This window comes from Triticum dicoccoides, chromosome 3B (genome assembly GCF_002162155.2).
Source record: "Triticum dicoccoides isolate Atlit2015 ecotype Zavitan chromosome 3B, WEW_v2.0, whole genome shotgun sequence".
Taxonomy (NCBI): Eukaryota; Viridiplantae; Streptophyta; class Magnoliopsida; order Poales; family Poaceae; genus Triticum; species Triticum dicoccoides.
In genome coordinates, this window is record NC_041385.1 from 802,272,706 (window position 1) to 802,298,509 (window position 25,804).

Genomic DNA, 25,804 nt, shown 5'->3' on the forward strand with positions numbered 1-25,804 from the left:
GAGCTCGCCGCCGCCGCCCTCGACCTCACCGCCGCCGCCCGAGCCAGAGCCTGCCCTCGCCGCCGACCGTAAGGCTATGCCTCTCCTGTCCCTACCCTCCTATTTCTCTCTGCTAGGGCAATTATATATATGTGTTGATACTGTGTTGATGTTCATATGAACCCTAGGTGTTCATATGAACCCTAGATTTTTTTAGGGCAGTAGGCATTTTATAGCATTTAGGAAAAATGATTTGCAATTTTTTTAGGAAATTAGCTAGGGCATTTTTTATGAAAATTCCTAAACAGTAATTCCATTTAGCTTTAAACTAATAGAGGGTATATAAATAATAGTAGCATTTAGATTTAAATTAACAGAGGGTATAAACAAAAAACACTTAGCTATAAAAAATATTTTGACTACGGACCTGAATTTGTTCCAAATTTCATTCAAATGAAATTTGAATTATTTGGACTATGGACCTGAATATTTTTGAAGAAATTGGGTGTAGGTACTAAGGTCTTGCTGTGGAAATTCTGTTGAGGTCAAAAGGGTTAGAGAAAATGTAGTTCCTAGACTTTTAGCTTTAGACAAAAAACAAAAGTATTTAGCTATAAATAAAAAACAGTAGCTATGGCATTTAGCTATAAACAAAAAACAGAATTGTTTTTCTTTTCAAAAACTTGGTCAAACAGAACAGTAGCTATATGTCATTGATGTTCATTTGCATATTCCATTATTGTTGATTATATTTTTTCATTGAAGTGGCCATGTTATATAGTGTTTGCTCATGTTATATCTTTTCATTGAAGTTGTTCGATTGTGCCCAAGTGGCTTTGTTGTTTCCAGGGAATGATGCTGAGTGGCCTATGTTTTGCCGGAATGTTGATTCATTTCTGTTCCGGCAAATTTCAGGTTCTCGATTTGTCCACTTTTTAGCAAAGGTCATGCCGAAATTTTCCGTGAATTTCGGCATGACTTGTGCTACAAACTAGGACATATCGAGTGCCCGGGATTTGCCGCACCAGGAAGGAGTCAACATTCCTGCAAAACAATAGTCCTTTTTTATGTCATTATTCATTTTATTAGGTCTAGAATTAATTGACTAGATTTAATCATAGGAAACATGGCTAGCAACGATGAAGGACAGGGTTCTGGTGATTGCGACGACGTCTACCTGGCGGCAGACGAATATTTTAGCCTTACCGACGATCAACCGATGTTGTTGCTGGGCCCACCGGTGGCATTGGGGACTGAGACTGACACGCAGACCGGTGTTGAGACTGAGACCGGCGCTGAGATTTAGACCGGCATCGAGACCGGCGCTGAGACCGGTGCTGCCTCAGGGAGCGGAGCCGGTGTAGAACCGAAAGCAAAGAGGCAACGGCTTCCTAACAAACTCAGGACTACTAGGCTAGTGGTCACGGAGGTGGACGACGGCATTTTTGAGCCAAAGGCGCCCGAGGAAGCTCGCTCGTGCTACGGCAATCAAATAGGCTACATCGTACGGACAACCGCCATCATCAACGATGAGAAACTACAGAAGATAGAAAATATGAGGAGCTCCCTCCTAAAGAAGTTTCACCAAATATTCTTGTTCCCTGGCCGGAATGAGAAGGATTATGAAAATCCAGACGAGGACCCGGCAATGAAGAAGATAAACAAACATGCCATGACCAAGTTCAGCGACGCGTTGGCCTCCTGGAAAACTCGAGTGAAAGCAAGGATCATCGACAAGAAGGAACCCTACTCCGAGATTGTAAAGGATAATCCGACAATCACGGAAGACCAGTTTCAAATATTCAAGAAGGCTTGCGAGGCCGAAGCTGCCAAAACAAGTCTAAGTACATGAAGCGGCTTCAACAGAGGAACATTGGGAGCCACCACCTCGGAAGCCGTGGTTACGGCGGAAAGAGGTCCAAATGGGCCAAGGAGGACGTGGAAGCCGCGAGTCTGGGCATCCCAGACCCCTTGGCGGATTTCACCGTCCCGCAGGAGCGTGACGTCCTAAGGGCCATGCACCGTTGGGACCCAGTGAAGAAGGTTTACGAGACAACACCGGTCATTACGGAGTTCATGAGACTGCTGGTAATTTTAGTTTCTGATCAATTCGACTGCACACGTTAGTCATATTTGTAAACGATCCTTGTGCCTTTTGCAGAGAGAGCAGCGCCGAATTGCGGCCGAAAGAGACTCGCCGTCTGAGGCATTGGCGAGGCCCAAGTGGGACACTCCATTCAACCGGCCGTTGAACATATTGAAACGACAACCGGTGGATACTCGACCGTCGTATGGACGCGTGCACGGTGTCGGAGACAGCGCCACGTGGAAGAAGTACTACCGTGAGACCACAGAGGAGAGAAAGGAAAGACGGAGGTTAACTGAAGAAAACATCGACAAGAAGGTTGAGATTGCGGTTGAGAAGAAATCATCTCAGACAGTTGCAACAGCGGTAGCTACCGCAAAACAGGCGGTTGCAGATTTGTCTACTTCCTTGGTGACGAGCGTTATCACTTGGACAAGGAAAAATCCAGAAAAAAATGCAGAGGAATTTCCCCTTGCTGACTTCTTGGGAGCACCTGCTCCCGCATCGGCTCCCGCACCTGCTCCCGCACTGGCTACCGCACCTGCTCCCGCACCGGACGTGCTCGGCGGTGCTTCGTCTTTGGCTGAGCTCGACACCCTCACGGTATCTGTCACACCGGCCCCCTTCAATATAAATGTATAATCTCCCGTTTTCATTGCCTTTCGGATGTCTCACGTCGCAGACTTTTCTTTGCAGGCCGACGAAACCCCGTGCACCATATTGTACACCATCGGCGACCAGAAGGTGGCCGTGGGGAAGGCGACGATAATGAAGCCGAAGGAACCATTGTTCCACAGCCGGCCGATCCCCCCGAACGTCTTCAAGGTTTCCATGGCCAGTGTCGAACCGGGCCACGAGAATTTGCCTCCTCCAACACTACTGGTGGATGACGAGGAGACACCGCGGCGGCTTGGTGATTGTTGCAATGGGTGGGTCCTGTTGTGGCCAAAGAGTCTGCTTCATCTGGAGGCGGACGGGAGCACACCCACGAGCACGCAGCCTCAGCAAGGTATGAACATCAACACCCCACCTACCCAATTAGCGTCGGGTGTCGGGTTGGGTGATAGCGGACGGGGTAAGGAGGGGGCTCCATTAGTCGCTGATGACGTCGCCATGGATGAGGATGAGGATGACGATGGCGCTGAACAGTATGTCTATACTGGCGCCTCCTCAGGGTTTGAGCGTCATGAGTCGGTGCCTGAATTACCGTCTCAACGTGTTATTGACGACCTTCCGGTAGTAAAGAAGTCTAGGAAGAGAGCGAGGAAAGGCAAAAAAGCTGATCCTATGATCCAGCCGCCTCAGCAGCCTCGGCTTGAGGACTATATAGATATCCCCGATGCGGATAAATGACATATCCCCGGTCAACCAATCCTACCTGCAACAGCGCTGCGGGCCAGTTTCGGCGATCTAAGGAGACTTCATGACGATGTGCTGCGGGTAGAGAAATGTCTCATCGCCTCGAAAGATCCAGGATACCCACTCTACCCTGTTAACGTTCTGCGGCAAATGTCGTACGTCGATAGCTTCCCTGCGGATAAGTTCTTCCTCCGATTCGATTACATATTCGACATGTTTCACGTGAAGAAGCTGGATTTTATGTTTGTCCGCCTTTACACCTTGCACATGAACTACATCATTGGGTTGAGCAGATACGTCATATCTGTGTCGCTGACCCGTACTACATGCACGAGAGCTTCTTGGGAGTCTGTGCAGAGCAGCATGAATACGCGAGGGATTACATCGTCAGTTTCATGCTCGCCAATAAGGACAAGGAGGCGATTCTCGTGCCTTATCATCCCGTGTAAGTCATCCGCGCTGCTATCCTTCCTTCGATTTCAATAATTCATTTGCACGGTGGAGGCTAATTAATTTGAGGTGTATTTATTTTGCGCAGCGGCGGGCGCGCCGTCCTCATCATCCTCTACCCCCGATTCTCCCACGCTCTTTACTTGGACTCGTCGAAGAACATTCACAAAAAGGATTACACCCACATCAAAGATGTTCTCGACAGTGCTATGTTTTACTACCAACCAAGGGGTGGAGAGGTTAGGGACAAGAAGAGAAGGGGCGGCAGGGCCGCCTTCAGCCATAAGACCGACTTCTGCTGTATCCAGCAACCGAACGATTCTCTTAATGATGGATTCTATGTCCTACACCACATGCTGGAGTACAGACGGATCACCAGAACCTTCACATGTCACCTAGATCTGGCGATGCCCATATTCTGCAATGGGCAAAGGACATAGGAGATATCGAGGATCATCGACTTTGAGCTGAGTTCTATAACATCCAGTGTGAACTTGCCCAAATCATCATGAAAGAGGTCGTCGGAAAAACAGGGATGTTCTACGGAGGACAAATGTCGCGGGAAGACGTCCGAACATGCATAGCCTCTCAGCGTCTCGACATGAAGCCTTTCACTAAGCTCGGGGACTATCTCCCTGACCTCGATGGATGGCACGGCATGTTGGAGTGATTGTCGATATATGACAATGTGTCTGTTTAGTCCATACTTTCTGTATGACAAAACTTTGAGTTATGCGCAGTGAAACTTTATTTGTGATGTAATTAAACCGTCCTCCTCCTCGACTAGCGAAGATCACTCTAGTTAGGGCATTTTGGTTACGATGAACTTTGTTATTTATGCTTATGATATGTTGTTTCTATTTTTGTCAAGTCTGTCTCTTTCTGTTGCTCAACTATATATGTTGCATATCATCTACTCATGTGACGATGCAGGTGCATAGATCATCGATGGCGAAGAAGTGCTACGCCAGGAGTATATATACGATGAGTGGCCGGAGTGTCAGGCCCGGGTGTTGCCGGTTTCCGGTTTCCGAGCGACAGACAGTAGTTAGTTTAGGTTCACGCTAATGCGAGAGAGGGATACGAACTCATGTACTCAAAGTGATAGCTCTTCTCGCGTATACCATTGTTTAGATGGATACGATGTATTTGCAAGTAATCAAGGACTTGTATCGCTATTTTCGAGATGATGACGAGAGACCATTTTATGTTGGATGATGATTATGATGAGATTATTTGTATGTATATGCTATGATTATATTCGTGGTCTTGCAGGCATTTGTATGTGTATCATGATGACATTTCTATGTGCTAAAGATTCTTCTATAAAGCCTGTTCAAATACAAAACAAATATGCCCAAAAAAACAAAAAACCTGTTAAATTAGCAGTAGCGAGTGTATAGAAGTTAGCAGCAGCGCCTCTATAACAGTAGCGCGTTGCTGCAAAGGGCGCTAGAGCTACTAGCAGTAGCGTGCTCCCAGTAACCGCGCTGCTGCTACACTTATGTAGCAGTAGCGCCGGTGACCACGCGCTACTGCTATATGTTAGCTGTAGCGCCTTATTAGTAGCGCCCCACCCCGCGCTACTGATACACCAAAAACCCGCGCTGCTGCTAGCCTTTTCCCTAGTAGTGTGAGGGAAGCCTATTTATGAGAAAACAGGTTGTGGAGAAAGCATCACTCCAGAACCGAAACGAGACGGATGCATGAGCTAGCAAGGTTAGGCCAGTTTCAACAAGATGATGATGCTTACGCTCGGCAGTTCCATTCTGCTGATGTGTATGAGGACATGACACACGATGCGAAATCCCAAGTTTATTAAAAAAACAAGTTGAGGTTGTGGTATTCACCCCCCCCCCCCCAGTCGGATTGAACATGGATGATTTTCTGCTTAAGAAGACGCTCAACATGTGCTTGAAACTGAATAAAGACATCGAACACATCAGACTTACGCTTAATAAGATATAGCCAAGTAAACCGACTATAAGCATCAATAAAACTGACATAATAATTGTGCCCACTAATAGACGTCTGGGCATGACCCCATACATCGGAAAACACAAGCTCAAGAGGATGTTTCACAACACGACTAGACTCTGAAAAAGGAAGTTGATGACTTTTGCCTTGCTGACAGGCATCACAGATAGTTTCAGCAGTTTTATTGGACACAACTGGTAGTTCATGATGATGCAATACATGTCAAACTATGGGAGCCCCCGGATGACCAAGACATGCATGCCAGTGCGTAGGCGACAAACGAACACCACTGAACGCCTGGGGAGAAGACGACATGGAAGATGAGCGCGGTGCATCAAGTGCATACAGGCCATGGCGAAGACGACCGCTAAGCAGAACGGCCCTCGTGTCTCGATCCTTGATAAAGAAACGAAAAGGGTGAAACTCAGCAAGGACATTATTATCACGAGTAAGTTGAGGAATGGACAACAAACTACGTGTAGCAGAGGGAACTCGAAGAACATTGGAAAGATGCAACGTGCGAAAATTGTGTGCAAGGAGAGAGGCCTGACCAACATGGGAGATGCGCATACCTGCTCCACTGGCGGTGTGAACCTGATCATGACCACGATATGGCTCCTGAGTAGAGAGCTTGCCCATCTCGCCGGTGAGGTGGTTGGTAGCTCCAGTGTCCATGTACCACGTAGGATCGATGGAGTAAGACGGAGTGGGCCATGATCATGACTCGTCACCGCGGCGGCAGCCTGCTTGTCGTTCCCCTTGCCATTGTTACTGAGGCCCAGAAAGTCTTGCTTGTAGCGACGATGACAGCGAGAGGCAATGTGACGCTCAAGGCCACACAGCTAGCAGGCCTGCGGTGCATCACAAGAAGAACAGCACGCCATCAGCCGGTTGCCACCCGTGATGGTCGGAGCATTGCCCCGCGAGGCGGGTTGTGAGGACGACGCCGGTTTTCCACCTGAAGATGATGACCGTGGGGGTTTACCACGAGTCACAGCATTGGCGGAGGCGAAACCGGGAGAGGCGCGGCGCGCCTTAATGCGCTATTCACGACCAAGGAGTCCTGCATAGAGCTCACGAGGTGGGAGCGGATCATCACGACCGTGGACATTCTCAATGAGATTGTCATAATCATCATCAAGCCCGTTAAGCACGAAGGTGGTAAACTCCTCATCCTGCAGCGACTGACCAACTGAGGCCAACGTGTCGGCGAGACCCCGCATCTTGTTGAAGTAGTCCGTGATGCTGAGGTCACCAAGCTTAGTCTCACCCAGCTCGGTGCGTATAGAGTGAGCACACGCCTGAGGCTGGGAGGCGAAGCTGGTGTGAAGCGCCGCCCACGCCTCCCGGGACGTAGCGGCGAAGATGACCAGTGACGAGACGCTCGGAGTGAGCGAGGACTGGATAGCGGAGAGGATGGCCTGGTCCTGGGCCACCCATGTGTGATACGCCGGGTGATGAGGGGGCGGACACGGGGTGGATCCGTCAACGTAGCCCTCCAGATAGCGACTCCGCAGAAGAGGAAGCACCTGGGCACACCAGGACAAGTAGTTGTCTGGTGCGAGCTTCACCGACAGCAGATGCGAGAAGTAAAACGGTGACGACGCCGGGGCCGGATCAGCGTGAGCGTGCGGCGATGCATAAAGACCCATCGACGGGGCCACCCCGGGATACGCAGAAGGCATCGAGTAGGGCGGGTAGGATCCAGGGGAACCAGCCACTAGGGTGCCGTAGGATGCCGCGATCGGAGCCACATGCGGCGAGGCAGCCGCAGCCCCTTGCGGCTGCTGAGATGGCGCCGAGTAGTGTTGGAGCTGCGTCGGGTAGTGGTCCGACGGGGGCGCCGGGTAGTGGTTCGGCGGGGGTGCCGAGTAGGGTTGGGGTGGCGCCGGGTAGTGTTGGAGCGGCGCCGAGTAGGATTTCGCCGAGGACGCCAAGTAGGATGGCGGCGGCGACGCACCATAGTAGTGATGAGGCGGCGGCTGTTGTTGGGTCGGCGCCACGTAGTGATGGGGCGGCGCCAGCCAGGACGAAGACGGCGGCGGCCCACCATGGTTCGGCGCGACAACGGCACCCGCAGAAGGATCAGCGCCAGGGGGCACCGCAACACTTGGAGCTGCAGCGCGATCACCCAATCCGATCGGGGAGTGGGGCGCCAGAGGAGCGCCGTAGGCCATCGCAAGAGGCTGCGAGGCGAGAAACGGGGACGAGGGAGCAAGGGCCGGCACCGCGGCGGCGGGAGCGACAGGGGTCGGCGCGACGGCGGCGGTGGCGGCGGCGGCAGCGAAAGACATCGTAACCTAATCTGATACCATGAAAACATATGATTTGGGAACTGCTCGACACCCTAAACCGGGGTGTGGCTATCTCATTATATAGAGGTACCCAACGGGTACAATACAATGTTACAGTATATTACAGGCGCTACGTATATACAATCTAACAGGCTGAACAAAAACCGGATACATAAAAGAAGAAGATGATAATTGCTTACATATATCTACTCCCTCTATTCCATGATGTACTAACGCATATTATTTTTTTAAAGTCAAACATGTATATGTTTGACCAAGTTTCTATAATAAATCATCAACATCTGAAATACTAAATAAATAAAATTTAAAGTAACACTGATTGATGGATCTGATTGATGAATCTAATGATACTAATTTCGTATTGTGGACGTTTTAGATCAATTTTAGAGCGTTTCTAGGGATACTCCCTCTATTCCTAAATTGATGAATCTAATGATACTCCCTCTGTTCTTAAATATAAGTGTTTCTAGGGATTTCAAATGGATTATCACATACGGATGTATATAGACATATTTTAGAGCGTAAATTCACTTATTTTACTTCGTATGTAGAACGGAGGTAGAATAAAATATGCACTACACTAGAAAACGAAATATGCACTACACTTTAAAACGGAGGAATTAGATCATACTAAGTATGGGTAGAGTTAACGATGTCATAACAAATAGACAAAACAAGGATCAAAGTATCAACACATGCATACCGGCGACGTTCCAGAAGGCGCCGAGCTTGCCGAACCAGGAGAGCCAGCGGATGGGGAGGCTGTTGATGAGGCAATGCAGGACGAGGATGAGGCCATGGATGGCCAGCACAACGTACTTGGACGCCAGGTAGCCGCCGTTGGCCCCGCCGGTGCCGAGCAGGACGATCACCTGGATGAGCTGCGCCAGCGATAAGTCCACGTTCGTCGTGCCGGCCCACTGAGTCAACACATGCGTCTAGACGTGTCAGCAGCCTTACCGATAGTGTATATATATACTGTATATTGCAAAAAAAATATACACTACTCCTACTAGTACTTTATTAAATTATGAGTCCACTGCATCAGACGGCCGGCCGTTGCGTCGAGTCATTATGGACACGAGGCCACATGCCCCAGGGCTGCTAAAGGAGTAAGTTGACTACTACTAGAATATTTGCATGGAAGATTCATCTTATCTTCTATATATACTAGAGTTGAACACGCGCTTTGCTGCGCCGCTTTTGTTTCTAGCTTCTTGATTATTTTGTTTGCAACTGTGTAGTTTGATACATCGCTTCAATGCTCGGACTGAATTGTTTATTGGGACTATAGTTAGCAGCATCATTAATTCCTCAACGATGCAATTGTAACAAACATCAGAAAACGATATCATATGTGAACAAACGTAATTGATCATCTGATCATGGTACAACAAAATTGATAAGAAAAGGAAATTGATAGGCAAAACTAAACCATCTCTGTCTAACAAAATTCTACATGATATGCACATGGGATTAAAAGTGAGCAACTCATTTACACAAGGCAAATTTAGTAAAAGTTGCATTTACGCAAGATTTATTTAAGTATACTGTGGGCTAATGATGTAAGACCATCAAGAAACATGGCCATCTTTGGACTCATCTGAAACTTTATTTTCTTCTCACATGGTTCCAACTCAGTTGGATTAAGTCATTTGTATATATTCTTCTTTCCTAGTGGCATGTCAGCAATGTTTGATCACATTATTATAGCTTCATAAAAGAGGGGCTTAGCTGTAGAGTTGGATGCGCAAAACATGCCGATGCTTTGGTGCACAAACCTTGCAGCCAACTCCTTCCTTTACAAACACCTGAAAACAAACAAGACAATAGTACTCAGGTGAACCAAAAAGAATCAATTACAATTACATAAGAGGTTAGATGGCATTAAGGTTATTTTAAGTGGATAAGCTAAAAATAAAAGGCCATGATGCTATCATGAAGCTAAGAGTTGAAGACTAATTTCACGGATCTTATGGTTTAGAGTTACTCTTGAGAAGACATTATGTGATAACATTTATAAAAAACACAAGAATCCCACATCAAGATATATATTTCCATTTCATTGTCAACTTTTGGTGGAATTTTGGGGTTTGATAGACAAACTTAATAAATATGATAATAAAATCCTCATGCAAGCAAGCCATTTTATGGCTTTAGAGCAAACTGACTTCAACAAAAGAATGGTTTTGGTATCCTGCTTTGTTCTTGTTTATGCTAGCAGCATGTTTCATAAGGGATGTGTGACTGACTTTTGTGTCTCAGAGAAAGAGACAAGTACCACTCGTAATTTTTTTTATTTAATCAACCCACCATATGATACTCCATTGATATATGTGGTTCTTTTAACTCCAATCTAGAACAATTAGCTCTAATAGATGCAGTAGCTCCAACCTGAGCTTGAGATGAAGATTCTTAAGGTGAAAAAATATAGACCTGTCAACTGTCATTTCACCATCCATGTATATATGATCTGCAGAGACATCGTGCACAGCCAAAAAGTTATTGACTGACAAAACCATAACGGTATGGCTAATGACCGCTCACAAACAAAAAGTATAAAAGAAGATGGAAGATATTCACAAGTCTGTAGCTTTTATATCTCATTTTCTCATATACGGGTGAAGAATGAGAACATGACATGAAGGACCACGACGGATGCGAGCATGCCGAACGCACGTATGGCAGCCACGACCACAACGGCCTTGACCGGCGCGACGACCATGCCGTGGGTCTGCACATGTTTGAAGTTTGCTACGAACTGAGGGTTCAAGAGATACGCGTCCTCCCTCATCTGTCACCTCGTATTCGAGCTTGTCATCCTCATACAAGATGGGAGTGCAGGATTTTCGTTTCTTATGGTCATGCGAGCTTACCACCTCTAAATATCTGAGCCCTCCCCAGCTCTCTCTCATCATAAGCGGCTGCCTCCACCAGATCGGGAGTGGCAGCGGTGAGGCCTTGAGCCTAAAAGGCGGCGGCACGGCGAGGCATGGTCCGGAGCACGAGCGGCCGGAGCTCGAACATCTGCAGTGTGTCGAGGTGAGATCAAAGCTCCGGGAAGCAGCGGCGTGGCACTGGCAAGTCCCAACGACCGGATCTGGTGTGCCTCACCGCCAACAGCTTATATTCCCCCCCAATAAATCCCCAAACATTCACACAAGTATCAAGCTCCTCAACCAGATTCACCTAAAATATCAAATCTATCAAAATAACTTGCGGAAATCAGAGCGGAACCGTGGGGGAAAGGGTGAATCTTGATGTTGCGTGGCTCAACGTACCATTTTCTTCTTCTGCTGCTTCAAAGAAGGAAGATGTAATTCACGTCACATGGCAATGATCTGGTCGTCGTCCGTGGAATTGTTCATGCTTTGGAAGCAGCATGCGTGAAGTGGGTCCACGGTAGTAGTAGCGTGGTGGATCGGTGCAATTGGGTCATAGACTCTTTTGGGCCACCAAACTAGCTTGACTTATACATATAGTGCAAAATATGGCAGCACTGCATATTATCCTAACTTGGCGTGTTGTGTTTACATATGCTTCATGTGCAATTAAACTCGCAAGACATAAAATTCTGCTACATATCAACATGTGTGATTTTTTTCCGAAAAGGAAGTTAAACCCCCCGCCTCTGCATCATTGTGATGCACACAACCAATGTTATTAATTATTAAGCTGAGTATAGAAAAAATGTCACCAGGGTTTGAACATTATAAGATATGAATAAACTACTCAACTTCTTTTCTGCAGCAACGTCTCAAGAAAAAATAAAGGCCCTTGCACATGAGAGACAACAGGACAAGGATTTCTATCCAAGATGCCGAAACCAACTACCAAAGATCGACACATCAGCAAGGAGACAACACCTTCAACAAGATAACGATGCAAGTTCGTCGATGCTGAGCCCAACTAATTAAGGCCGGAACAAGAGTTTTCACATCGGACATTAAGGGGAGTTTCAATCATCTTGAAGACGGATCTTCTGGAAGTCATACCAGTCTTTACTCCATGCTAGGCCAGAAAGGCACTAGCGGAAGAGTGGACGTATTGCCACCATAAACCACCACTCCGACTGTCGGGTGGTCGTCCATCACGCGGTGCCGATCTGACCATAGTCACCCCACACTTGCGTGAACTATCATGCATCATCGACCATGACACCCGGGCTGCTGACCTAGTGTTCTCCACATGAACCGCCGTCACAGGATAGCATGCCACCTGACCTGTTGGTCGCAGCTGCCCAAGGCTGACGCCCGGCATACATGACACGACGCCGGCTCACATCGCGTTACTCCTTCCATCGTTGTGCGTTGTCCCGATCCCACCCACCGCTGACCGATCCCAATCCATGTTGCAGCCAAACTTTGCATATCATGACCTCACTCCAATCTTCTTCCATGTCGCTGACGCCATCATGCATTAGGCCAACGATGAGCAGCATCGACGCTAGCAGATTCACATCCTCACAGTGGTGGTCGATGATGCGTGCGACAAGGGGATGGCGTGGCTAGGGGAAAAATAAAAGGCCAACCCCTTGGAGGCCGGGGATCCCCTTCAACCCGAGCAATAGCCTCAAGGCCATCACCCAATTGGGATGATAGCCAATAGACTCAGAGCCAATAATCGGCAACTTTAAGTTCTCTGAGTCCTCCTCGATGGTGGTAGGGCCCTCAACGTCATATTCACTTATGCACTTGACTCTCACTAGACCCCTAAGTCTGCAACGACCCGTGCCACACATTTCTTTTCGGGATTGCGCTGAGGGCTCCTATAATCCTAGTTGGCCAAATTCATCTGAAGGTCAGTCTAAAAAATTTAGAGAACTATTTTTTCTAGAAAAGGTTACGCTCGACATGGTTGATTTCAAGATGGCATGGCGTTTAATGCCATCTTGGCAAGACCAACTCATGCCAAGTTAATAGTGTGGTCCGCGTCCGTCGGTCGATCTCTTCCGCTGCAAGTTCCGCTAGGTAGCTTGGGCAGTTCGCTAGCAGTTGAGCTTGTTTGAAATGGTGTTTGGTTGGTGACAGAGGGAGTCAAGGGAGGGAGTGGAGTGGAAAGGATACACACTCCACGGTCTGTGCCGTGCTGGCATCGGAGCAATCATGCATGAGTTGTTATACTGCTCGATGTCCCCGTTCGATCCACTGATTCGTCCTATGTGTTTGACCAAAGGGGAAAACTAAAGTGATGTTTTGTGTGTAGCGTGTGTTTGACACGAGAAAAACATCTAAAACTCCGGGGAGAAGGGAAGAAGGGAGTGTGTTTCTCTCAGACGCCGGGGAAAGAAAACTGCGTATGCGGGCGTGCCAGTGTACCGTATTACACAAAAAAAAGAGATACGGGAACATGTATTTCATTAATCTCATTGGAGAAATAAAATTACAATATCCCATAAAAAAAGGTGCGCTCCGTGGCCTACTAGCACGGCCAAGCTGGCTGTGGCGATTGTGTGATCTCCTGGTTCCCGGGGCCTCGGAAGACTCCCGGTTAATTACTCCCGCGGGTTGCTCCGCAAGATACCTCCGATTGAGCTGTGTGGTCGTCTTCGTCGTCTTCGCTTCGCGTTCTCCATGCATGATGATGGTGATGTGTGTGTGTGGGCGGCGGCAGAGCCCGTGTCCTCGTCGGTACACGCGCCGCGTGTAGCGTAGCCTTTGCGATGGCCACGCTCGCCCTCGCCATCGTGCCTCGTCGGTCTTGGCGGCGTTGGAGGAGTTGTTGTTGGGGTAGCATGGATCACGCTCGGCTTGGACTTCTCGACGACCAGTAGCTTTTAGGGGTGTACAAGGGTCTACACCCTGCGGGAGTAATTGTCGATGGAGACCGGCGTCGGTGTATGACCGTTGCGTTGCTCGCGCCAGCATGACCTGAGTGGTCGACACCTCGTCCCGGCCAGACGCCGAGTCCACGGCAGTCGGCGTAGTCAAGGCATCGTCTCACGAGATCGTAGAGAAGCGGTATTGTTGATGAAATCGCGTCGCCCTGCAGCCGCGCCTTGTCCTCGGGCGGCGCCAACTTGCTTGGCTCCGACCTCCGAATGAGTGTGGCGCGGGTAGCAGCGACACGGGGGTAGGAGGCCATCTTCCTCGTGGCATCATGGTGTGGGACCCCGGCCTTTGCTTCGCGTCCGGGTGCCGTGCTCTACATCTTCATCTTCAAAGTGTGCAGTGAGGCGGAGTGGACAACAAGCAGAAGGTGGGGAGCTGCGTGTCTCCATCTTCGGCGACACCGGGCATGATGAAGTAGATCGGTATGCTGACAAGCATCATTGACGTCGTCTTCGGGTGGCAACCTTCTCGCCATCAGCCAGCTACTCCCTCCGTTCCAAAATAGATGACTCAACTTTGTATTAACTTTGTACTAAAGTTAGTATAAAGTTGCGTCATCTATTTTGGAACGGAGGGAGTAGAAGATACGTGCATGGCTCATGCATGTGCACATGCTATGTCTGTTGATTGCGCCTGTATTCCTTGCTTCATTCCTCTGTACTATGGAGCACGTGTAATTGGCTTCAACGACAAAGAGAGGAGAGCTAGCGTAGTGATAGCTCGGATGTCGCGCCGGTCACTGCACGCAGTGATGAGCCATCCGGCCGCCTGTCTTCCCGTCTTGAACATGGCCTTGTACGCACACGGGTATATACTAGAGGCTATTCTTCATGTGTAGACCACGCCGCGATGTTCGGTTAGGCTCTGGTGACAACATCACCAAGGCACCATTGAGTCCGGGCATAGTGAAGGAGAGGCACGAAGCCGGTGCCGAAGCGGGGTGGTGGAGGAGCTCCTTGTGATTGGCGCCGATTTGACGAAATCATTGGCAGGCGGCGTCCCGGATGGCTTTGTGGCTTCGTACTCCATGTCACCGGCTCGATGAAGTGGGCGAAGTGTGTGTGACGGTGATCTTCGCGGCGTCGAGGTCTTGAATGGCATCTCTCCGACGCGACGAAGTATTCATCATCTCGTGCAATATTGAGCATAGTGTCGTTGTCTTCTACGATACTATCACGGTGAAGTGGACTCAAGCGGTGATGGTGACCTCCGTGCCATCGACCTCCATAATGCAAGCTTGACGACATTGACCGAGGCGGCGTCTCGGCACGCTCCGTGTCATCGTCCTCCACGGTACCGTCGCGACGAAGCGGTCGCGAGTGATGATGGCGATCTCCATGGCGTTCACCTCGATGGCACCGGTTTGGCGGCGTCAGCGGTGGGCGGCGTCTCGGCGAACTCTCTGTCGACCACACCGTCCAGACAAGGTGGACGTGAGTGGTGATGGTGACTTGTGTGCCGTTGGCCTCCATAGAGCTGGCTTGGTGAAGAATCCAGTGGGGAGCACCATGACTGGCTAATCGGCATCCTCGTCGAGCAGTGATGAGTGGGGGCGGCCACCTTGGCGCGGGCATGCATGGTGAAGATGAACTCTGGCGACGTGTCGTCCTCATCGAGCGGTGATGAGTGGGGGTGACCACCGTGGCGTCGACCTCCAAGACACCAACCTCGATGGTGTCAGCGCCCATAGCACGGGCTTGGTGAAAATGAGCTCCAGCGACACGTCGTCCTCATCGAGCGGTGATGAGTGGGGGCAACCACAGTGGCATCGACCTCCGTGAAACCGACCTCGATGGCGTCAGCGTCCATAGCGCGGGCTTGGTGAAGATGAGCTCCGGCGACGCGTCGTCCTCATCGAGCGGTGATGAGTGGGGTGGCCACCGTGGCGTCGACCTCCGTGACACCGACCTCGGTGGCGTCAGCGTCCATAGCGCGGGCTTGGTGAAGATGAACTCCGGCAACGCGTCGTCCTCATCGAGCGGTGATGAGTGGGGTGGCCACCGTGGCGTCGACCTCCATGACACCGACCTCGGTGGCGTCAGCGTCCATAGCGCGGGCTTGGTGAAGATGAGCTCCAGCGACGCGTCGTCCTCCATGCTAAGGTTGATGACCGGTGTGTGATGAAGTGGGTGAAGGGCGTGCCGACGAACTCTCGATCTCCGTCTCAAAAGGCATCCTTCCGTCGAGCTCTATGCCATCAATGTGCATGGCACCAGCTCGACAACGTCGTTGGTGGGCGACGTCGTGGCGTGCTCCCCGTCGTCATCTTTCGCGACACCATCGTGATGAAGTGGGCGCGAGTGGTGGTGGCGATCTCCGCGCCGCCGACCTCCATGTGGCCGGCTTGACGACATCGACAGTGGGCGGCATCGTGGCATGCTCCATGTCGTCGTGTCCCGCGGCACCATCGTGTTGAAGTGGAGTGAGCGGTGATGGAGACCCCGGTGTTGTCGACCTCCATGTCATCGTTTTCCACTGCGCCGGTGGCTCTATCTCGGGCGGCGGCCCGATCCGATCAAGGCAACCTCCTCTTCGGCAGTTCAGCATCGTTTGTGTAGTTCCCCCGTATATGCATTCTATATATGGGGAGCATGAAAAGAAGTGGTAAGTTAGATCAAAGTACTACCTTCCTGGAACGTGAGTCGAGCGTTCGTGTTGTTGCCGCCGAGGTTCCTTGCTCGCAGATGGGCGTACGCCGGCTTCCTCCTCTCCGTGTACGCCGGCGTCGATGCCTGCGTCCTTTGTCCGGCCGGCAATCCGGCGCCGCGTGAGAGAGCTTCTTGCGTCTCGCCGGGCTTCAGATCTTCTCTCTTGCTAGCCTCCGGGTGCTTCTGCGTTTCAGCGTGATGGATGAAGGAAGTGCTGCGTGGTGGATGGATGTGTGCCCCCTCATCTCTGGCCCAGCGTGAGTGTATTTATAGGCAGGAGGGGGTAGGCGCTGCGTGACGCGCAGCAGCCGTTCGGCCGTTGCCGATTTCCTTGGAAGGGATATAGACGGCAACGTGTTGATCTTGCTTCGTATGTTTATCCATCGGCTGATCTTCTTGACGCCCACTCCTGCAAAACAAGGTACAAAATTTCCTACCCAAGTGGCCGGCAGGTGGACCGATTCGATTGCCAAGCGTGTGACTCACTGACCGTCTAGAAGGCTCACCATTTCATTCTTTTTGTTGATTATACGACTATTCAAGTATGTACGCGCGCTTGCCGGCCAGCATACGGGCATTTGTACGTAGCTGTACGTGCCGGTCGTGGCGACCGCCGCGTACAGGCAAAGAGGTGCACGTTGCTGCTATACCTGGTCTTCAATGCATGCTTGTCGTACGCAGGCACTCCTTTTGCTTTTGCCATGCACCACGTATAAAGATAGGCATGCATGCATGCATGCTCCAGTCCCTTATATGCACATATATTCTTCTTTGTATCCTGCACTTAAGAAAAATCTTCTACAATAAAAAAAAGTTAATCACGCCATCCATGATTTTTTTAATACTACCAAAACTAAATAACCTCTCTTCTTTGATACAAAATCACGTCGAACAGCGTGGTTCAACGTACCACTTTCTTCTTTTGCTTCAAAGAAGGAAGATGCATGTAATCCACGTCATATGGCAATGGACTAGTCTTTGTGGGTGGAATTGTTCATGCTTTGGACCCAGCATGAGTGAAGTGGATCTACAGTAATAGCATCTGGAGTTAAATCCATAAAACCACCACAAAGTGGACTAGAGTAATAGCACGGGGAGTCAAATCCATAAAATCACCACAATACAGGCGTCATTAGCAGAAAACCATCACGTTACAATTTGAGACGAAAAGCATTGCAAACAACACACTGACAGTGGCAAAAAAACACTAACCTAAATGCTAATTGCTTTGGTGATGTCACTAACTTGTCGGACCCGTCCGCCAGGCCGAGTTGGCAAAAATAAATAAATCATGACGGCATGTTGACTTAGTCTTCATCTTCTTGCGCAGGTCCAGAGGGGATCATAACCAGTGCCCAAAAACCGCTGTGAGGTGCAATAACCACAACTTTTACCTCATCACCATGCTCTCCGATTACTCCAAGCCAAGAAGTTCTAAGCCCGGGCCTTCATGACCTAGAGTGGCTCATCTTGTTCTCAACCCTGGTGTCCCCTTTGTCAAAACCTGATTGTGACATCCACGTAAGATCGGGGCTGAAGTAAGATAAGGGGAGAAAACATCTTGGTACTCGAGTCGTAAGTTAGAACCTGTTATGTCCCTATAAATAAGTCATTATCTTCCTCGGATAAAATAATAAGACCTAAAGTTCATCCGAAAATGATTGCCCAGCTTTTTTCTATCTGTCAACCTAGTAAAACCCAACAATATTATTAAAAAAAATCAAAGAGAAGTTTGATTCCTTGGTTCCTCACAATAATTATTAATGCAGATCATGTTTGTCGGTATTTTTTATCATTATGAACATGTACAGTAAAATAACACTTTAAATGATTGATTATCGTTGTAAGTTGTTAAGGGTCACCCGAGGTAAATCTAATTATGACTTCAGCAAACATATTGTCAATTTAGGCTCTTATGAGACTGGTTAGCATGTGATCTCTCTACTAGTTGCCCTAAGACACTTTTCCCTGTTATATCTACCATGTGGCGTCTAGGTTTATTCCACACTAGCAGTTCAAACTATTTGAATTTTGGAGCGAGTTATAATATATAGAATTTACACTATAATTTCATACTTATTTGTGATCATTTTTATTACACCACAATATCAAATACTTTTTCCTCGTGAAAAATAACTTCAAAATCTGAAGCACTTTGTTATTTCACTTAATTTGCTCAATAGATCAATAAGGCACTTGCTACATATTAGTATTACTATTTGTTGCATAGTTTTGATGCAGATCATTAAGAAATACACCTGTGTTGTGTTAGATATTTTACAAAAAAAAAGTGTGGTAGTTATTTTTGTTTAATTGATATTGATCTTGGAAAAGATCTTTAAACCAAGTGATCTTATTTGTGAGAAAATAAAAGGTTAAAGATTGCATGTCTCTGCAAATGAATTTGTGGCCGATGCATACATATATTGTATATATATTTGTGTGTGTCTAGACACATCTATGTTGAGCGCGGTAGTGTGGTACACAAGACAACGCCGTTGGGAGAGTGATACTCAGGACACGCCGACGAGATCTTTGAGAGACCCCAAACCCCACATGCGTGGAAGGAACCCTGTATGGATGTGTGCTGGCTATGGGCTGCCCTAGTCAACCTTATCGCCCTTAGAGCCTCAAGGTTTGTTTTTGTTGAACAACGAAGATTGAGAAGAAAAAAATGAGGGAAAAAGATAAGTAAGAATAGAAATTGGTACTCCCTCTGTCCCCTAATATAAAAACATTTTTCACTAGTGAGGCAAAATGAGTAGATGCATTTAACGATTGTGTTATTTTAATCGACATCACTCTCATCAATATATTAGGCACCTAGCCTTTCCGTACCAGCAAAGGACTCAATTGTTGTCCAATATGTCAATTTCTAACCTTATTCGGATAAGTAGGCCCGGAGGCTCCGGGATCAATATATATATAATATCCCTCTTATATTGGTTTTGGAGGTTGCATACGACCTCGGCTCGAAACGTTCCCAAATAAAACTTGTTCTTCTCGATGAGACGGACAACTTTCGTGTTGAGCCGAATTCAAGTTGAAATCATCTTGGTCGTATTCGTGTGAGCAAATTGGTAAAAAGTATTGGAAATCAAGTTTTCTGCGAGATTGCATACGATCTTGAAAAAAATTGACCCAAAATTTAAAGTTGTTTGTTTCGACAATACAAAGAACTTTCATGTTGATGAACTCTAGATTTACTCCAAGGAGGGCAAGTCCAAAAAAACTTGGTTTCATGACGTATCAAAATAAATAGAATTCACACTATAATTTGATACATTTTTATGATTTATTTATATTACACTATATCTTGCCAAATATAGTTTTTGTTTCACTTAGTTAGCACATTAAACCACATATTGCTCTTGTTAAATATTTATATATTTATCTTTATATAGTTCTAATGTCGGTCCCTGAAAAATACCTTGTGGTTTGATAGATATTCTACGAAAAATGGTACCCTAGCTCTAAAAAGATCTTTCAATCAAGTGATATTATACGTGAGAAAAATAAAAGATTAAAGATTGCTTGTCTTAGTGAATAAATTTGTGACAGGTGCATCCATATATATTATATATACTATTTTGTGTGTGAACACACATATGTTAACTATATAGTTCAACATCTTGGTAGAATTTATTTTTTTGCAAGAGTCTTGGTAGAAATATTTAACTCATATGTTCTACCAGTTTCTAGTGTATAGATAGCCAAATTGAAAATTCTAGATGGTATGACTTGTTTCACCAAAAAGGCTTCTATTCTGCTTTACATATAAAGCAACACATCCAAACCGATACAAGGTGGTGATGATATCCTATTACAAAGCGGTAACAGGAAAACACGAATATATGAGAACCCATATCGTACCATAAAGCAACCTAGATTACCGACAAGGAAGAAGACTCGCCACCAACGAAATCACCGGACGTCATTGCGCCACTCACACCAAGATGTTGTTGGAGAACACCCCCTTGCCCTCCCGATCCAGAACGTGGAGCCTGAGCCTGCCTACAGATAACGAGGATTGCAAGTAGCGCCAACCAGGACCCATGTAAATAAGATAAGGAGGCAAGTGCGACCGTCCACACCAGAGCCAATGAAGCTTCAAGCCAGGATCCTAAAATGTCCGTGATGAGGATGTGACACACTGAAGGTGACTTGGGCTTGAAGCCCTCCGGAGCGAGACGACGCAACGCGTCTCTGCCATCAAGATCGAGGAGATGGTCAAGGGTTTTCACCCTGAGCCCTAGCTCGGCGAGAGGGACTAATGACTAGTTTATACACATTTTTATAGCTCATTTGTTGCATATTATCTTCATATATCATGTCCCATACAAAGTACATGCCCATTATGCATAATTTCCGAATTTTACTCTTTTCATAGCAGGATTGCATAGTTTGTGGTTTTATTTAGTTTTTGGTTCTATTTTAATAGACATAAATGTTTTTTGACTAAATTGTTTATTACCTCTTCCGAGAGGGCTTTTACACTTTGACATTGTCACTTTCATCTTTCGATTATGTTATGCTAGGACTACCAATAAAAGTCAAGATCTGACGTCATCAATAGTTTGTGTTTACCTACACGAGCATGTTTTCTCACATGGTCAGTTATACGTGTTGTGTCAAGGGTAACTTCGTGGGGCTGGCTTAGAGTTTCTAATAGAGGATGAAACTGGTTATGCTGATGGTGAACAAGGAGTGTGGTGTATAAAGAAATTATCAACAGTTTGTGAACTTATGGATGGTTGTTTTTGATTGACAAATATGATAAATTAGCTTAAGTTGGTCTTCAAATTTTTGTAGTTTTCACTTGGTGCAGTCCTTTCTTCCTGTTTATTTTTAAACAATGTCATGCATTATTTATGTGAAAATTTCCAAAGTGTATGCTGCAGAGTCCCGCTGTTTTCTTTTAAGATTGCCCACATACTATAGATTCTCTCATAGTCGACGGAAAATGTCTTCTCTCATTGAACTAATATCGCCGAAAAATCTAAAATAAATCCAGAAAAATGCAAGCACTAAACTGAAACCCTGAGTGGCTGGTTTCACCATAAGGAACATAACCATCTGAGCTACAGTTTGCTTTTTTCAAAAGATATTGTTATGTATTAGAAGTTCCTCCTATTAGTCACAGCGGCGTTTATGTTTACGCCTCCCCTAAAAAAGCTAGCGCTTAGGAAAATAAGTTTTTTTTTTTGAAAAGGAGGAATACCCCCGGCCTCTGCATCTGGATGATGCATACGGCCAATTTATTAATTATTAACACAAGACCTTACAAAAGTCGTACAACAGTAAGACCAAAGCCACCATCTTCGCAACCTCTGTCGCTACTCCTATCTAACTGATGAAGGGGCGCTGATGATCTGGGCCTAATACCAAACAGACCTCGCGGCCAAACCTAACATCTAAGACCTGAGGTCCCAACCAGGACGCCTGCCGGGTATGGGCACCCACCAGTCCGGCGTGCTCTTCAACCAGGACCCCTGCCGGGTATGAGGCCGCCGCAGCCACGTACCATCAATCCATCTTCAGAGCTGTATTGTTGCATGAACCGTGACAGGCCACTCTGCCATCGACGCCACCACGACGCCAGACAGCGCCACCATCATGCACTCGTCCATCATCACACGCCCACCGGCGATACCCCTACTGCTCCATGCCGTTGAGACTCGCCATTGTCGACGTGCCAGATGCCACGCCGCTCCTCTGACGCGAATACCAAAAACAAGAAACGCCCTAAAGATACAACGGTCACTCTGCACAACATGAAAGCCGCCGCGAACAGCTGCAGAGATCCAGCCGGCGGCCAAAGCCCCCACCTTCATGAGCCCACACCCGGGTCCTAGCTCCCTAGGCAACGCCTCCAAGGAGGGGATGACGCCCATGGCGCCACCGCTGCCCAATCCAGGCCGGATTTTGGGTTTTCACCCAGGAGAGGGCGGGAGGTGACAAGAATAAGGACCACGACACCGCCTTCAGGAAGGATGCGTCGCCCGAAGCCGACGCCGCTGTCGAGCCGAACCAGCCGGCCTAGGGTTTCCTCCGGTCCCAATCTGAACCACCATCCCCAGAAGCACCGGAACCAGCAGCATCCACTGGCATTAAGCGCAAAGGGGGAGGAGCGGGAACGAGGGAGCAACAAGCCTCCAGATCTGGCGAGGACGAAGGCCCCCGAACTGCCGCCGCCAAGCGCCGACTCCCCACCACCCGAGCGGTCGAGGACGCCGGGCAGAGTCCCCGCGCACACCGTCCAGGGCGCGGACGGCGGCGCCGAACCAGCAGGGGCCGCCGCCCAGTGGATCCGGATCTCCGCGAAGGGACGACGAAGGCCTCGCCGCCACCTTCCTCGGCAGCCGCGCGACGCATCGGCGGCTCCTCTGGTGGCGACGAGGAAGAGAGGAAGGGGAGGGGAGACCGCCGGCGGCGGCTAGGGTTAGCCGCCCGTGTCGCCCCTGTTGGAACGACGCGGGGGCGGTGTCTGTTGTATGTCAACACTCTGAAATCTGATAAAACAGTGTCATATCGTCATGGTTGTAGTTTTATACGGTGGTCAATGCTGATAGGCCACCATGGCCGTGTTATTTGAATGTTTATTTCTTCTTTTTTTCCAAAAAAAAAAGCACGCTCTTCCTCCTGAATGTTAACCATTACTCTGTACTCCCTCCTGTCTCAAAATAAATGACTCAACTTTGCACTAAATTCGTATAAATTTATTCAGATGATGTGTAAATACAGAAGAAAAAAGAACTTAAACACGCATAATTTCTACCAGGTGCACCCTTGCTCATGTGAGTGACTTGGTAGTACATTCGATAGCACTGATCGTAGCTCCTCTTCTGCGTAAACGGTGTCAGACAAAGTGTCCATCAGCTCTTGATTGTCTCCTCCTTGTGAGCAATACATCTGGAAAGCAGAGGATCTTGCTGTGTCTACCAACTCGTGTGCTGTTTGAATTTCCTCTGTTGTGAGCCTCCAGCCTTGCATCAACAGTTTATTTTGTTGCTCGAGTGTTTGAATTTTTCTCTTGAGCCGCTGCACTTTAGAGGTTCTGTCACCTCGACATCGGTCTCCATTCTCAACTTCTATGTTGAATTTTTTCCTGAGTGTTTTGATCATTTCTTGCGCAGCAGCTTCTTCGGCCTCTTCTACGGAGTGAAATTTATTTTCTTTCCTGGTGCATATTTCTCTCTGGCCAGTTGGCCTAGACAGATCGTTGATTGTGATTCTTGCTGTAGAAGAATATTGATCGACTCTGTGGTGTCCTCCAACAAAGTGTCTGGTCTGAAACTCTGGCTTTTGAATTTGGAGCGCCTCTGTTATCTGTGTAAGGACTTGTTTTTGACTGATGCGTACCGTTAATATCACACCTATACGTCATTCGTATACAAGATGGTGTGGTCAAGATAAGATAAGGGGATGTTTATTACTCCCTCTATTCCTATGTAGTGCGCATACAAAATTTCAAAAGTCAAATTTCCTAAACTTTGACTACATTTATAGAGGAAAACATTTACATCTATAATATTAAATAAATATCATTAGATACATCATTAAACATATATATTGTATTTATCCAGCTGTATTATTTTTGTTTATACATTTTTCACTAATCTTGGTCAAACTTAAAAAATATTTACATCTATAATATTAAATAAATATCATTAGATATATAATTAAACATATATCTATATTGCATTAATTTGATAGTATTGTTTTTGTTGATACTTGTCTCACTAATCTTGGTCAAACCAAAAAATGTTTGACTTCTCAAAATCAAAAAAATATATGCACACTACATACATTTAGAAATAGAGGGAGTACCACCTTTTTGCTCTTTGTAGGGTGCGCTTCTGTTGATTGACTGGGCAGTACTGTTGTAATCTTCTGCTTCCTTCTTGCTGCACTCTGCCATTTTGAGTGCTAGCGGAAAGCTTGTCCGGGTCCTGGGCGGGAAGGCTGGTATTTAAAGGCGAACACACCGCCTTTCGTCATGTTCTTGAAAGTTCGCATGAACTGCTTTCGTGTCGTTATTTTGACGTGTGTAAGCATGCACTGATACGCGTCGTTGCTGTAACGATTTTTTCTGCATGCTTACCACATAGTCGTTTTTCTGCTCTGCATGCTTACTACGTTTTGAATTTTTTACTAACTGACTGTGAACCACTGCTGCACCGCTTGACACAGTCGGTGGAAAACAGAGGCATGTACATCGAGCGTGCACAGTTCAGACGAAAAGTCTGTGGTTAAGTGCCAAAACAAGGCGTGTTTGGTTGCCCGCATTAGACCCAGCCTAACCCGTGCGGAAAGAAAGTGATCCGTTTGGTTGTCTATGTTTATTGTGCTTATCTTCTCCTACCTTCAATAACCTTTCAACTAGTTCTGTTCTTCCTAGCCCCTTCCGATTTACGCAATGGTGTTTCGATTCGAGGTAGGCTTTACACGAAAAAGATGCACCTCGATGCTACGGTTTCATTCAGGCGATTCGTAGTTTCGTCAGCCGTAAGATCTTAATTTTGTCTTCCTGTTTGAAACTATTCTTGAAGAATTTTGTCAGATTCGTCGCGGACGATCGCTCATTTAAAATTTCCTTTGACCAGCAGCCTAATTTCGCAGTTCCTCGTAACATTTGTGTTGTAAGTTTTTGGTTTTGACGATCGTAGCTTCATCTCTCTTTGAGCAGCAGTTTACTGCACTGACGCCGCCATGTCGAACTCCTCTGTCCTCTGCTCAGAGTCCTCCTATTCGTCCCTCTCGACGCCGACTCCCCTTAATCTCCTTGCCCACGTCCTACTACACTAGAGTCGTTTACGGCGTCGCTCATCTCGGCCTATTCTCTATCGTCCTCCTACTGCACTTACGCTACAATGGCGTGCACACTACTTTCCTGTGTCTTCTGCCTCCGTGCACACTGCAGTTCGGTGCGCCACCGACGGGATCGATCATCTTGGCCTCCTCTCTCTCGCCCTACTACACTGGAGTCATTTCCGGTGTCGATCATCTCGGCCTCCTCTCTCATCCACTGCACTGACGATACCATGACGCAGACACTGCATTCTCCTCCTCTGTCGACCGTCTTTGCGCAAGCACCGCAACTAGTTCGCCGACGTTGTTGCTCGTCGTGCCGCCGGCGGGGTGGCTCGTCCACGACTC

The 25,804-nt window shown here is 47.6% G+C and overlaps 1 pseudogene; it reads right to left on the reverse strand.

The window, feature by feature from the left end:
• Positions 1 to 10,960, reverse strand: part of LOC119280088 — a 37,456-nt pseudogene extending 26,496 nt beyond the window's left edge.
• Between the last annotated feature and the right edge of the window lie 14,844 nt (positions 10,961 to 25,804).